Source organism: Durio zibethinus, chromosome 3 (genome assembly GCF_047325235.1).
Source record: "Durio zibethinus cultivar Kanyao isolate XHJ-2024 chromosome 3, ASM4732523v1, whole genome shotgun sequence".
NCBI lineage: Eukaryota > Viridiplantae > Streptophyta > Magnoliopsida > Malvales > Malvaceae > Durio > Durio zibethinus.
In genome coordinates this window covers 34,195,440-34,209,813 of record NC_143164.1, presented here as the reverse complement: position 1 = coordinate 34,209,813, position 14,374 = coordinate 34,195,440, and the positions used below count along the sequence as shown (strand labels likewise).

General features: G+C 29.7%; 1 pseudogene across 1 annotated transcript; it reads right to left on the bottom strand.

The window, feature by feature from the left end:
- Window positions 1–3,973: 3,973 nt before the first annotated feature.
- On the bottom strand, window positions 3,974–11,222 carry LOC149519774 (ribosome-recycling factor, chloroplastic-like; annotated as a pseudogene). The gene is made up of 8 exons (XR_016339557.1): window positions 11,043–11,222; window positions 10,830–10,925; window positions 10,372–10,469; window positions 9,931–10,042; window positions 6,111–6,152; window positions 5,633–5,688; window positions 5,476–5,526; window positions 3,974–4,398 (listed from the first exon to the last, which is right to left on the bottom strand). The product of XR_016339557.1 is annotated as a ribosome-recycling factor, chloroplastic-like (transcript).
- Between the last annotated feature and the right edge of the window lie 3,152 nt (window positions 11,223–14,374).

Here is a 14,374-nt window from a genome sequence, read left to right as displayed (position 1 = left end):
TTTTCACTCTAAAATAATATATATTTTTAAGAATGTATGTAATTGTGAATAAGAGATTAATTTTTTTATTGAGTCTTATATGTAATTTTACTTTTATAATTCAAAAAAAATTATTGAAATTTGTTTTTTCAAAACTTGCATATTGCTTATTTGGACTCTTTCGTAATAATTTATTTATAGACAATTTTTGTAATTTTTGACATAAATTATAGATAAATATAAATAATATTATTTATATATAATATAAAAATTAGTATAAATTAAAATTTTAAATTATAAAAAATATAATAAAAAATTTCATGAATGGCACTTGTAAAAGAACTAGTATATATTATATTACAACATATATGATTGTCATATAGAATTTGTTGATGTGGATGCTTATATGGATATCTTTTCTTTTCAATATGTAAGAAAATTCCTTAAATTTTTCTTTTTAATGACACATAAAATATTTATTAATTTTAAATTATTTATCTAAAAAATATATTTAAAAGATTATTTAATTATCCAAAATTTAAGTCGAAGATTAATTCATATATATTGTTTCCTTATCCAAAACTTTCAAAATTTAAAATAGAAGACCAAACATATATATATATATATATATATATTATTCCAAGATACAAAATTATCTAACAAGGTGTAGTGCTATGGACATTTATGTGAATAATTTTTCTATTGACAAGTAGAAAAATCCATAAATGTTTGCACTGTTCCAAATTCAAATAAATGGTAAAATCTTTTATATTAACAATATTTTAAATTATGCAAGTTATCACGTTTAAAATATCATAAAAGATTAGATTTTTGTAAAAAAAATAAATATAAATTTAAAACTATTTTAAAATATATAAGTATCTAAATATTAAAATTTTATCTCTCTCTTATTAACAATTTTAAATTTTGGATATCATCTACATTGCAATTTAAAAGGATATTGGTGAGGGTTTCATAATTTGGTCATTGTGTCAATCCTGATTTTGACAAAGATTATTTTCAATCCTTAAAATATTCACGTAGATTGGACAAGGTACATGCAATAGTGTATTCCATGCAAGCGAAGTTGAAACCGGGAGGATGTTTAACTTGAAGAAGGTGCAGTTTGACAATTTTCAACCAGAAAGCATCAAGTTTATGGCTCAAGAAGTCACAATTCTACGTAGGCTTGACCATCCAAATATTATGAAATTGGAAGGGGTAATCACATCTCGGTTTTCAAGTACAGTATACCTTGTATTTGAGTACATGGAGCATTATCTTGCTGGCCTATCTTCTTCCCTGATGTCAAGTTCAGTGAGGCATAGATTTGTTATGTATCTTGTGATAAGTTTGAAATTAAAACCATAGATTTTGGTTGTAGTTGACAATCAAAGCATAACATTATGTTGTTTGATCATGATATGATCTTTTCTTCATTTCTTGGATGTTTAAGTTCAGTTTAGGTTCACCTTTATGTATAGGTCAAGTGCTATATGAAGTAGCTATTATTGGGACTAGAGCATTGCCATTTGCGAGGTATAATGCATCTAGATATTAAAAGCATCTAACATTTTGGTAAATAATCAAGGAATTCTGAAATTGGGGGGGATTTTGGATTGGCAAACATCCTTTCTTCAAGGAACAAGCAATGATTAACAAGTCGAGTAATGACTCTATGGTATCACCCTCCTGAACTTTTGATAGTATCAACAAGTTAGGAAGTCTTAATGGATCTATGGAGTGTAGGATGTGTTTTTGTAGAACTTCTTATGGGAAAGCCTATCTTTAAAAGGAGAACTGAGATGATTGTGTTGTCATATTGCATTACCTTCTTATATTATTCGAATTATTATTTTTTCATATCAAGAAAACCGCAATTCAAAGACAAGAGAAATGATTATAAATACTAAGATTTGAATATAAATCTATTATATGTCACTTTTAAGGAAACTGCATAAATTAATTAAGTTAAGTTTTGCATTTATATTATGTGAATTATTTGACATCGTATTTTATCAAGCAGCTGAAGTAGATTGTCTTACACTTATTATGCTAAACTATGCAAATAAGCAGTGAAATAGAAATTCATATTGGTTTTCATTGTTTATTGATTTGATTGCCTTACACTTAGATTTGCTTCTTAGGTAGCTGAAGCAGATTGGTTTCTCTATTTGGCAGGTTGAACAGCTGCATAAAATCTTTAAGCTATGTGACTCCCCACCTAATGATTATTGGAAAAGGATTAGGCTTCCTCATTCAACCATGTTTAAACCATAGCATACTTATGAAAGTTCTCTTTGGGAAAGGTGTTAAGTTATAACAAAGTATACGAAAATCAAATAAAAAATACTTACTTGGATACTCATGTGTACAACCTATCTTAATGACTTGTAAGATACTTTTTAAATTTTAATTGTTCATCAAATAACTTTTTTCAATCAATTATTTAATTTCAAATACTTTTAAATTTAAAAAAATTAAACTTACAAATTCTTTAAGTTCACATAAAAATATTTCACAAATCACTATTTCTCTTATGGAAGATAATGGTAAAATTCATTAGGAATATTAGTAACTATTTTGCTTCTTTTTTTATAATTTAAAATAAAAGATATTTTCTCTCAATTTAAAATCACACAAATCTATTAAATTAAAATTAAACAAGTATATTTTATTTTATCACTTATAATTTATTAACAAATCACAAACGTTAATTAATTTAAAACTAAACAAACAATCTCTCATTTCTAATGAAAAATTATAAAAAATTATAGTTTTTTCATTGAAAGAGGGATGTCCCAACTTTCTAAGATGTTTTTTGTTTTTATCTTGTGACAAATCAACATTTTAAAGTAAACATATAAATTCACAATTATCAAATTTCTTCTTAAGCATATTAGACAACATTTCTTTATTATTTTCTTTGATCATATCAAAAATCATATCAGATTTTTTTTTTTTTGCTGCATTGGTCTTGAATTGTGAATATTTATGCTCAAAGTGATACAAAATTGATAAATCATGAATCATGCTAATTTTTTTAAATTTTTATTTAACATATTTGTGTTATCTTTATGTCAAATGAAAATTGGACAACAAAATGAAAGAAAGAGCATATAGTAATAACTATTACTACTACTATATTTTAATTTTAATTAACATTTATGTTTTTTCATAATTATCTCATTTTTGACAAATCAACTCAAGATATGTTTTAACCTAATGGCTATATTTAATTTATATATACTTTAAACATATAAATTAAATAATATTAATTTATGTACCTATACACATTTAAATAAATAAAATACTATTTTATTGTTATTGCAATTTATTTTTTGGTTTTTATCTTTCTTTTTTCATGGTATATTCTTATGAAATTAATTTTTTTTTCACACATCTCTTAACATTTTTCATATTTTGTATAGTAATTTGAACAAAATTATAAAGTGAAAATATACTTATATTTTTTATTATTTAATTCATTATTTGATAATATATTTTTTTGTTCTTTTAAGAAAGATATGAAATTTCTTTTTATTTGATATAAATTTAAGATGTATAAATATTATTGCAAATAAAAATGGTATAGGGTGACAACATGTCATTTTTTTTTGCTTTTTAAAAAAAATTATATTTTTTATGACAAGTTAGTCTAATGTAAAATTTTATATATGTTATAAATTTTTAAAATTTGAATATAAATTTTAAAACAATATTTTATATGTATTTACATATAAAATAAATAAAATTATTTCGTACTTCACGTAGGTCACAATCTAGTTAAATAATTTATAATAAAAATAATATTTTTAATCCTAAAATTATGCTAAACAAAAATTATTAAATTAATTAAAATCAAGTCAAATTAAATTTGGATTATCCATATATATATATATATATATTGATTCAAAGTTGAGTAAAAAAATAATAATCTAATATCAAATACATATACCGATTCAAAGTTGAGTATAAAAATAATAATCTAATATCAAATTAAAATAAAATCAAATAAAAAATTAATAAATTATGATCGAGACTCTCGACGCCCTTTTGACATCCCTAGTTTAGATGCCGACGACTATGTTGAAAACCTGATTCAGTAAATTTACAACAAGGAGAGAAAAATTGATAAATAGATAAACTCACTTTTTTTGCAGGATTTAGAAAAAGACCTTTTAAATATCACCTGCTTCCACAAACTATAAAATAAGCACGCGCATATGTATTGGAAACAAGTGGTAGTAGGATTGAAGACATCGGCTCACGACTCGAGCTTTATCGAGTAAAAAATTCCTGATCCACCACCAACATTTTGAAGTGTACACCACGATCAAACTTGGGCCTGGACCAGTTATGTAGCTAATACACCACATGAGGATCCCAGATGGCTTTAAAATCTGGGATTATGTATGTCTGGCCAGGAAAAGCAGGAATGCCATTAATGAGTTGGAAAAGAGTTGTGAAGATTACTATACATACAACTTTAATCAATGAGATGATTTTTTCCATTTCGTTCCGAAACAAGATATCTGCTACCCATAACACAAGAATTTTCAAAATGCTCTTTTGTAGGGAGGATATAGACTCTATGCACCACAAGTCTCCACACCCCACACCCAAAATGAAGAAAACAAAGAAACTAACTCTTTTCTATCAATAGAAAGGAAGCTCAACACTTAACATCTTTGTACAAACAATCACTAGACAGTCAGCAACTCCTGAAAGACAAAAGCAAAAGCAAGACAAACATGTGTAAAACATCAATGTCTAACAATAGCATTCGCTCAAAAAAAAAAAAAAAAACAAAAAAACAAAATGGAAAAAAAAAGTGGACTTGATTTTTGACAAAGCAAACCTTCTCTTTCTGCTTGTAGATACTATCAATCTTCTTCATATACTCATTTGTGAGTTTCGGAGTGAAGAAAAAGATTTAACAAACTGAGTACTAAAGGGAATGTGCAACCCACCAAGTTGACTTATTTATCAGAGTTATGTAAAAACACATTATTGCAAATCTAGAGTTATGGATAGAATAGAAAGTAAAGAAATAAGAATGCTATATGGTCTATACTTCAAGGGTTGCTTCCAAAACAGGGAGTTGTCAGGGATTCAGAGTTGCTATCAAGAGGGGGTATGGCATATAATACATTTTCTTCATTGATGAAGGTAAAAGCACCAGGATCAAATAAGCCATTGCAAACATCAAGGAATTTGGTTAAATGAGTGACCGAATTTCCACAAAACTATAACAATTTGATCATGCCTTTTGGATGAAATCATAAAACCCACGTAGTGAAGGTACCCCTTACGTTATGAATCACCTTGGCACTGTCATCCAAGCCATTTAATGCTAATTGGCTTCATGACCAACGAGCAATAGCTCACTAAGCTCTACCTTATAGGGACAAAAAAACTTCTTCCCTTGATCTTTTTCATGAGAGAGAGAGACGATGATAAAATTGAAGTTAAAGAGTTTAAATCTCAAGTTACCTGCAAATCACTTGGTAAGTCCGTCACATTGTCTTCAGACAGCTTTTTCTCCTGGATAAAATTGAAAACCAAAGGAAAAGAAACATGAACAAGGGAAAAGAAAGGAAAGAAACAAGAACCAAAAGTGAGAGGGAGGGATGGCTGTATAGATACAAACCTTCTCAAGCTTTTCATAGGCTTTAAGGCATCCCTTCTTATATTCTGGACTGCCACCTATAAACAGATGATCAACAATAATGATTTAATAAAATCAGTAACAGAATTTAGTCTACAACCCACCATTAACCAAATATTAACCCAACAAATGCAAATTTAGAATCCATCGCTTAGAAACTCATCTGCAAGGAAACAATTATAAGCCATCAAGGTTTTTTTCCCCTCAACCAATTTTAAAGGTTCTTGACCGAGACATCCCAATTATTAGTTGAATATTTAAACTCCATGTTATTGTTGCTTTCATCGTTTGCTTTTTTGCTTAATGACCATACTCTTTTTAGAATAATTCAGGAGACGTGTATCTTGAGCTTAAATATCCAAGAAACTTTTTTTTTTTTTCTGAGAGAGTGTGTAATGATAAAAATAAGCAACAAGCGTAGTGGTTGAGTTCAAACCAAAATTACAAAAGTTTTAAGGACCTTCCCTTCTTCGGCTTATTTGGCCACAACTTTTGACAATTCCTGCAATCATATAAAATACAGAGAAAATCGATAATCAAACTTTATCAAACTTTCTAGGAGCATACTTTATCAAACTTTCTAAAAGCATGTGTAGACACTCCATTTTGTCCAAGATTCTTTGTCAATTGAGATTAATCCAAGCTCAATTATAAGGATTTTTATTCATTTTTATTTTAGATTTTTTTTATTTTATATTTATTATTTTTTTATTATCTGATTATTAAAAAAAAAAAAGAAAGATTGAGATTAAGTTGGATGATGATAAGAAAGCATGATTAGTGGTTAATCTTTAGCATTAGATGACTAAGTGGAATGGAACTGAAATTCTATAAAAAACAGCATGGTTTTATAAATCCGTAGGGGGATTCACAATTTGAGGGGGGAGAAAAAGATAGAAGGAGAATCCAAATAGGAGAGGGGAGGTAGCAAAAGAAAAGGTAAAACAGAAACTAAGAAAAAGGGATGAGCGAAAGAAAATGGGGAAGAACAGGACGTGAGTTTCCTGGACGAACTTATACAAGTTAAAGAAACTGCCTTTTTTTTTTTGTTCTCCTGCTAACCGAAACAGCCCTCCTTTTTCCTCCTGTTTACCACCTTTGCCACGGCCACCACCACCAACATCGTCACATCATTAATCCCCATGTTAAGATAGCAAGGCTTCCTCCCTTTGAAAGTCCCTGAAAACCGTTCGCCCTTTCAGAACCCACCCATGCAATATTTTGTGGAGTTTGTGTGGCAATGTTCTGGTGCCCCGATTGTTCTTGAACCCAGGTTGGTACTCCAGAACTTAGTGATATCATCAACAACGACCAGATCAGAGTCCAAATAAATGTACTACTCCTTTGACTCCTGTGTGGCTAGTTCACGGTTCTGAAAACGCTAAGAATCTCGAGGTTGAGTGCTTAAAGAAGGAGTTGGGACAAATTTCAAAGCAGCTAACAGATCTGGAACGAGAGTGTTCATAGTTTAAGAAGGAAACAGCTTCTTTGTTATTTGAAGGTTGTAATATATCGGGGCTGAGCGGATGTGAGCAGCCTAATAGGAATATTTATGAGTTCACAGCCAACATGGAGTTTAATGGACAAAAATTCCCCTTCAGCCAATCAAACATTGTTTTACGTGGTTATCAGCTGAAGAACATGGATTGGATATTAGGCGTGGTGGTTTATGCTGGGCAGGAAACAAAAGCAATGCTAAACAGTGCAGTTTCTCCTTCAAAGCGAAGCAAGTCAATGGAACGACTTTGAAACATCGAAATCTCCGCTCACATCGACTCGGGTAAGACCACGCTAACGGAGTGGATTCTCTATTATACGGGTCGGATCCATGACATCCATGAAGTTCGTGGCAAAGACGGCGTCAGAACAGAGATGGACTCCATGGATTCAAAAAGAGAGAAAGGAATTACTATCCAATCTGTTGTCACGTGTTGCACCTGGAAAGATTATCAGATTAATATAATTGATACGTCCGATCATGTTGATTTTACGATTGAAGTGGAGAAGGCGCTGCATGTTCTTGACGGTGCCATTTGGGTTCTGTGCAGTGTTGGTGGTGTACAAAGTCAATCAATTACTGTTGATCGACAAATGAGAAGATATGAGGTTCCGAGACTCACCTTTATTAACAAACTCGATCGAATGGGAGCTGATCCATGGAAAGTTCTCAACCAGCGGAGAAAAAGTTGATGCTAAAAAAGTACCAGCAGAAATGGAGGCCACAATTGCAGAAAAAAGATGGGAACTGATTGAAATGGTTTCTGAAGTGGATGATAAACTTGCTGAAGCATTTCTAAATGTTTTCTGAAAACAGTCAGTTGCTGCCACCCTTTGCTCAGAAGGACGTGGAGACTGTTCATGTGTCATATCCAGAATTGACGTTAGCATCAGACATCTCTGCATTTTTTCGAAGAAGGGTAGCTGCCTATCTTATGTTTGTGATGATAGAGAGAGGAATACAGTTAGCAAAAATAGCTTCAAGACAGACTCACCCGAGACCTTAAACCCGAGCCATTCACTAATCAAAACCAAAGCTTTGAGTTGGAACTCATTCGAGAAACAATCTAGACCTGATTCAAAAAGTTGACTTAAATAGGTTTTGATCGGGATTAAGCTCAATTTTTGATAAGATATTTTATTTCCCGTTTTGATTTTTTTTTTTGTTGTAGCATGTCATTTATTCACTCATTTTATTTTATGTTTTCATGATTTAAAAACATTGGTTAATAATAAAAATAATAATTTCAAGGAAAAAAATATTTTTGAGAAAAAGTTAAAAGTATCAATTTTTCTTAAAAATAAAATTTCAAAAAAAAAAGATTTTGAAGAAAAGTTGAAAGTATCAATTTTCTTTAAAAATAAAATTTCAAAAAAAGATTTTTGAGGAAAAATTGAAGGTATCAATTTTCCTTGAAAATCAAAGTTTTCAAAAAAAATTATTTTGGAGAAAAGTTGAAAATATCAATTTTTCTTAAAAATAAATTTTCAAAAAAATATTTTTGGGGAAAAGTTGAAAGTATCAATTTTCCTTAAAAATAAATTTTCAAAAAATATTTTTGGAGAAAAATTGAAAGTATCAATTTTTTCTGCGCAAGAACAAACATCATTTCCTTCCTTTCTATTTTGATTTTGATTTTGATTTTTTTTTAAATAATCTGACGACAGAGCCTCTGCAAGTGAAACAATAGTTTTTTTTGCATACTCCTGAGGTGAGGGAATTTTCTCAATTTTCTGCTAAAAGTATTAGAGTCAATTGAGAATAATTTCTAATAATTAATTAATAATAAAATTTTAAGGCTAATTGGATAACACAAATTTAAGCTGGTACCATCTTTTGATGAGCGTTGTGAGGGTGCTATAACCTTCCTCACACGTAACCGAACTTTCGAACCCTGTTCTGGTTAGTAGACCTGAACCTATTCTTTTAGGGACCCTTAAACTTAGGTGTTCCTTAAAAGGACAGATTCCTTAGGTGGCCAATCGCACCTAGATAAAAAAGATTGATGGTAACTCCCTAAAAGTCAATGTCTAGCGATAGATCCCCGGATCTAAATGTTATGACAGCATGTTCAAGAGAATTTGCTAACTACAGCTCAAGAAAATACAATATCCCAAAATATTAGCAAATTAAGTCTACCAATAATACTAACACAAGAATGTCTTGCCAACCTTTTTCTTTAAGAATATGTAACATAACTTTCCAATGTGCTAATAAAAATAGTTGCAAACTCTGTTTGAAGTAGCTCCAAGAACACGAGTTTTCACTGTATTTGCACCATCAGTGCAGCAACATCCACAAAAACATGAGCCTGTTTTACAGCCAAGCCTCACTACTAGAATACTACATGCTTCACAACACCAAAAAGAAATACCCATGGCCATCTGTAAAGCAGAAAATGAAGAATGAGTTAGTTGCATGCAATTATATAATGCTCATGTTAACTTACCACACTATGATTCAATAGCAAGAAAGTACAAAAATATATAAGAAAGGACAAGTGCGAGATAGGTGAATGGAGGGAGATCAATATACACATGATAGGGAAAATTTTCATGAAAACAGCAGCAAAAAATAAGATCTCCAAAAGGTAAAAGTTTTAGGCTGCATTATTGTACCATTGAGGAAGATACAAGAGAACTAAGGAAAAGATAATATTTTAAGGCCAATAATTTTTCGAATATAGCATACTTCTATAATAAATAATTTTAAATTAGGTACTATAAAAAAGATATTTTTTTGCCGCCCCACATGCCAAAAGATCAAGAAAAAGGAAAGATACCTTTCTTCTTTCAGTTGTCAGTTGAGGGAGAGACAACCAAATAACTTCACCATCATTGTTTGGAGTCATAGCAAGATCAGAGTTGGCTATAGCTCTCTCTATAGCTTTTAAGCTGAAAAAATTACCTGTCAAAACATAGTATAAATTGCTGAGAGAAAGAGTATAGATGCTTTCATAGGGTACTCTTGCAAGTACAGGACATCAATTTTCAATAGCACCCTATAAATCCAACAACTTTATCTCTCTTAGAAAAGATTGCCAACATATGAATAAAGATTCGATGTGTAAATAGCTTCACCTTTTACTTACTATATCTTTTTGAAAGAGCACGTTGTGGAAGTCCTTAATTCTTAAATGTATGCCATATATATTGCACAAGATGAATCATGCATGAGCAGACAAATCTGATCTAATCTTCATCAGCTCTGGCTTATAACATACCTGGATTTGTCATAGGGCTGAACAAAGAGAGAACTTGAATCAGGAGTACTAGTGTGAGCAATACTCTTTAAGCTGACTGGAGTTCCATAATATTCCACCTAAAACAGCACAGCACTAAATCTTTCGAAGGAAAAAAGATGAAATTTAGCTTTAGAACAAATTGGTAACCTTAGTAAGCCAAAAGACATCAAAATACATCTTTAGATCAACTTCTTCTCTGAAATACATAAATATCATTAGCTCTATACACTTATGAACATTAAGCAAGCATTTCATTCTTTGACTAGTCTCAAATTGAATGCCGAGAATTCAATCTAAGATTCAGCAATTCCTAGATAATTTATACTGTATTACTGTGTCCTAACCATGGTTTTCGCATACTATTGTCTCAAAAAGCTTGTTCACATAATATCTCTTAATCCGAAATAAACCACGTTAACTTGTACGAAAATTCATACCTCAACTTTGTCAAGCATTGCGGGATACGCCCTCCCTGTCCTTATGGAATTGAAATTTGTTCAAACTGTCTCAATTGTCTTCTCCATTCTCGCTTTCTGATTAAAAAAAATGAAACAAAAATAACAACAATAATTTCAATACCCTGCCTCTATAAAAAAAAAAAAAAAAAAAAAAGCTTCCCTTGGTTTACTTGAATTTATATAGACACTCACAGCATATTTCCCATTGGAAGATTTCTCTGCTTCGATTTCTTCAATAGCTGAAAACCTCACGATTCCAACTCTAAACATTCCAAAACTATAAACATATATTTAAAAAAAAAAAAACCCCAAAAAAACACGGCAATGCTATCTTAGAAATTCGCTGTAGCAATTCTTCAAACACACAGAAAGCTATTTTCAGGAACTAACTTTCCTCTTATGTAGCAAATGCTTAACGACGACGAGTTTGCTGGATAATTTAACGGCGCCGTGACGAAGCCTGGCGAAGTTAGCAGCCGAGCTCCATGAGTACACATTGATATTGCTGGAACGGCACTTCAAGCAATCGAGTCCTTTCTGGAAACAATCTGTAAACGGCAAAACTTGTCTGGTTAGCTTACAATGCTCCCCAAAGAAACACTTAGGGGGAGTTTGGTTCGATTTTCCTCTGGAGTTTGTATTTCTGGTAATGTAATTCTCACGTTTGATTTAAAGAAGGAATTTGAATTTTGGAATAATTTTAGAATTTTAATAGTATTTAAAAATCTTGAAATTAGAAATTTACCTTCTCATTTTTTTTAAGTTTGGGAGAAAAGTTATTTTTGTCTTGAATAAAAAATATATTTTTTATTTTATCGTTTTGAAAATTAATGTATGGTAAGATTTTTTTTTTTTCAAACGTCAAATATTATATTTATTGGAAACAAACACAATAATTGTGATTATTTTTTGTTGATATTTCTTTTAATGTAGTAATTTTTTTTTATAATTGAGTAGTATTAATTACTGTGTTTATTTAAAAAACCATAATATTTGACACCTACTTAATTTTTTTTTAAAATTTAACACTAAAATACAACATGTATAAACTTTAAAATGCAATAATTGTTAGTATTTACTTGTAGATACTTCATTTATTGATCCGAACTAATAAGGCCTAATTCGATAAGGTCCAAATTACCAAGCTTAACTATTAAAAATTTTATTTTATTTTTTATTCATTTTTCTTTTTTTATTTTTATCTAATTTCTATTACGATTTATCTTTAAATTTATCTTTATTAAATTCGATTAAAAACAAAAAAAAAGGGAAAAAGAGAGAAATAATGGTTGGTCGTGAAAAGATTAGATTAGGTTTTACTTATAAAGTGATCTGATTCCTATCTTGATTGAATGAAAAGGTTTTTGAGATAAGATTCAAGTTTAATTCAATGATAAGATAAAAGTTTTGGAAGAATCCAAATCTAAATGTCATGCTGATTGAGCAAACTTTCATTTATAAATAAACCTACAAATTAGCACAAGAACAAGAAGGAAAATATACACAAATCAGTAGCAAAACAAAGAAGAATCAATAGAAAAGTCAGAAATAATTAGAGAAAGTAGGCAATCAAAGTAAAAAAAATACATAAAGGAAAAATAAAGGTTCTGTTAAGTGTTTTAAAGTAGGGGTTAATTAGTATTTTTGAAAATTTCAGAAGGTCAAAAAGGTGATTTAGGTGAATTTTTTTGAATTTTCTAGAATTTTTCTAGAATTTCCATATTCCAGTTAAGTTTCCTGATGAAATTTGCATTTTTCGATGAGTTTTTGACAAAAATCCCAATTTTTGGCAAGAAATCCTAGAATTTGATAATCAAACCCAGATTCCAACAGAACTTCCCGCTCTTAGATTTTGATGTGGAATTCCAAAATCCCATAATGACGCTCATTTGTTTGTAGAGAGAAAACAGAGAAAAAATAAGGAGAAAGAAGGTTGGGGAGATTTGAGGAAGAAAGGAAAAAATCAAGCTTTTATACTTGGGAAAACGACATTGTTTTGACTTTTAAGAAAATTCCAAGATTCGTGCGTCGACTCGAGGGAGACCTATACGCCAACCAGACCCGTAACACCTTGACCCATGACCCGTCCTCTCGAGCTGCTTCTTGAGCCATCAAGCTGAGTTTGGGGCCGCACCTCTTGAGCCATTTCTCTTGTCTGCAGTCGAGTCGTGGTACCAGTCAAGCCAAGCCAACCTTTTTTGGTTATTTTCTTTTCATTTTTATTTATTTATTTATTTTAATTTAGTTTATTTGTTTATTCACTTATTTTTATCATCTATTTATTTTTTAATTGTCTTACATGATTAAATTTCTAGTAAAATTAGAAAATAATTATAAAAAATAATAAAAATACATAAATAAGTTTAATAAAATTTTGGGAATGAATTAAAAATTATTTAAGGATGAGATTTTTAGAAATTTCGAAAGTTAAATTTTTGAAAAAATCTCTAGGTGAGAAATTTTTCTAAAATTAACTCAAATTATGAAATAATTTAGACAAACTTCAATAAAAGTAATTGTATTCTTTTCCAAATAAAAATTAAAAACATAACAAAAAATTTTTTTGTAAAAATTTTTTTGTAAAAATCTTTGACAATTATTTGAAGATGAAATCTTAAGAAAACTCACAAATGACTGAAATTCTATGAGATTTTCAGGTTGTAACGATTTTGTACCTGCCTGACGAATTTGGAAATGAAAATAAAAAGAATGAGAAGTGGAGTCGCCACCAATCTTTTTTGGTTAGGTGTGATTGGCCACCTATTAAAATTTATCCTTTTAATAAGATTTTAAAATTAATTAAAATTTATTAAAAGGGTAATTTTATAGTCTGCGAAATAGTCTGGGTTCGGAAGTCGGTTACACGTGGGAAAATATTAGTATCCCCACAACGTCCGTTTAAAACGATACCAATTAACTTCATGTTATCCATTGATTTTGACAAAAAAAGACTCATTTTCAGTGTTTGAAAAATAATTTCTTTGATTTCTTTTGGTTATTGGAAATTGGTTTTTTTTTTAATTATTATTTATTGTTTCATTTTTTATTCAAGAAAAATAAATCAGAACCTTTTTATTGAAATTATTCTTAAAATGTCATAGCACATTGGTAACATTAGAAGAACTCCTTCTCACCTAGAGATTTCTTAGACATCACTTCTCGGAATACCGTAGAATCTCATTCTCGGAGGCTCGAATTTATTTTTTAAAAAAAAAACTATGCCATGCATGCAATGCAAATGATAATACATTAATGCATACATTTTATTAGTTTCTTTAGAAATTTTATTGATTTTTATTAATTGAATTATTGTTTTTATCATTATTAATGTTTTATTGAAGAAAAGAGGAATTTTTATTATGATGAATTTTTTTAATAAATATTTTAATACACTGGTAATATTTAAAATAAATCCTCTCACCTAGGGATTTTTTAAAGCATTTATACTTGGACTACTTTTAAAATCCTATCGTCGGATAAAATTTTTTTTTTCTTATTTTTATTGCTATGTTATTAATTTATAA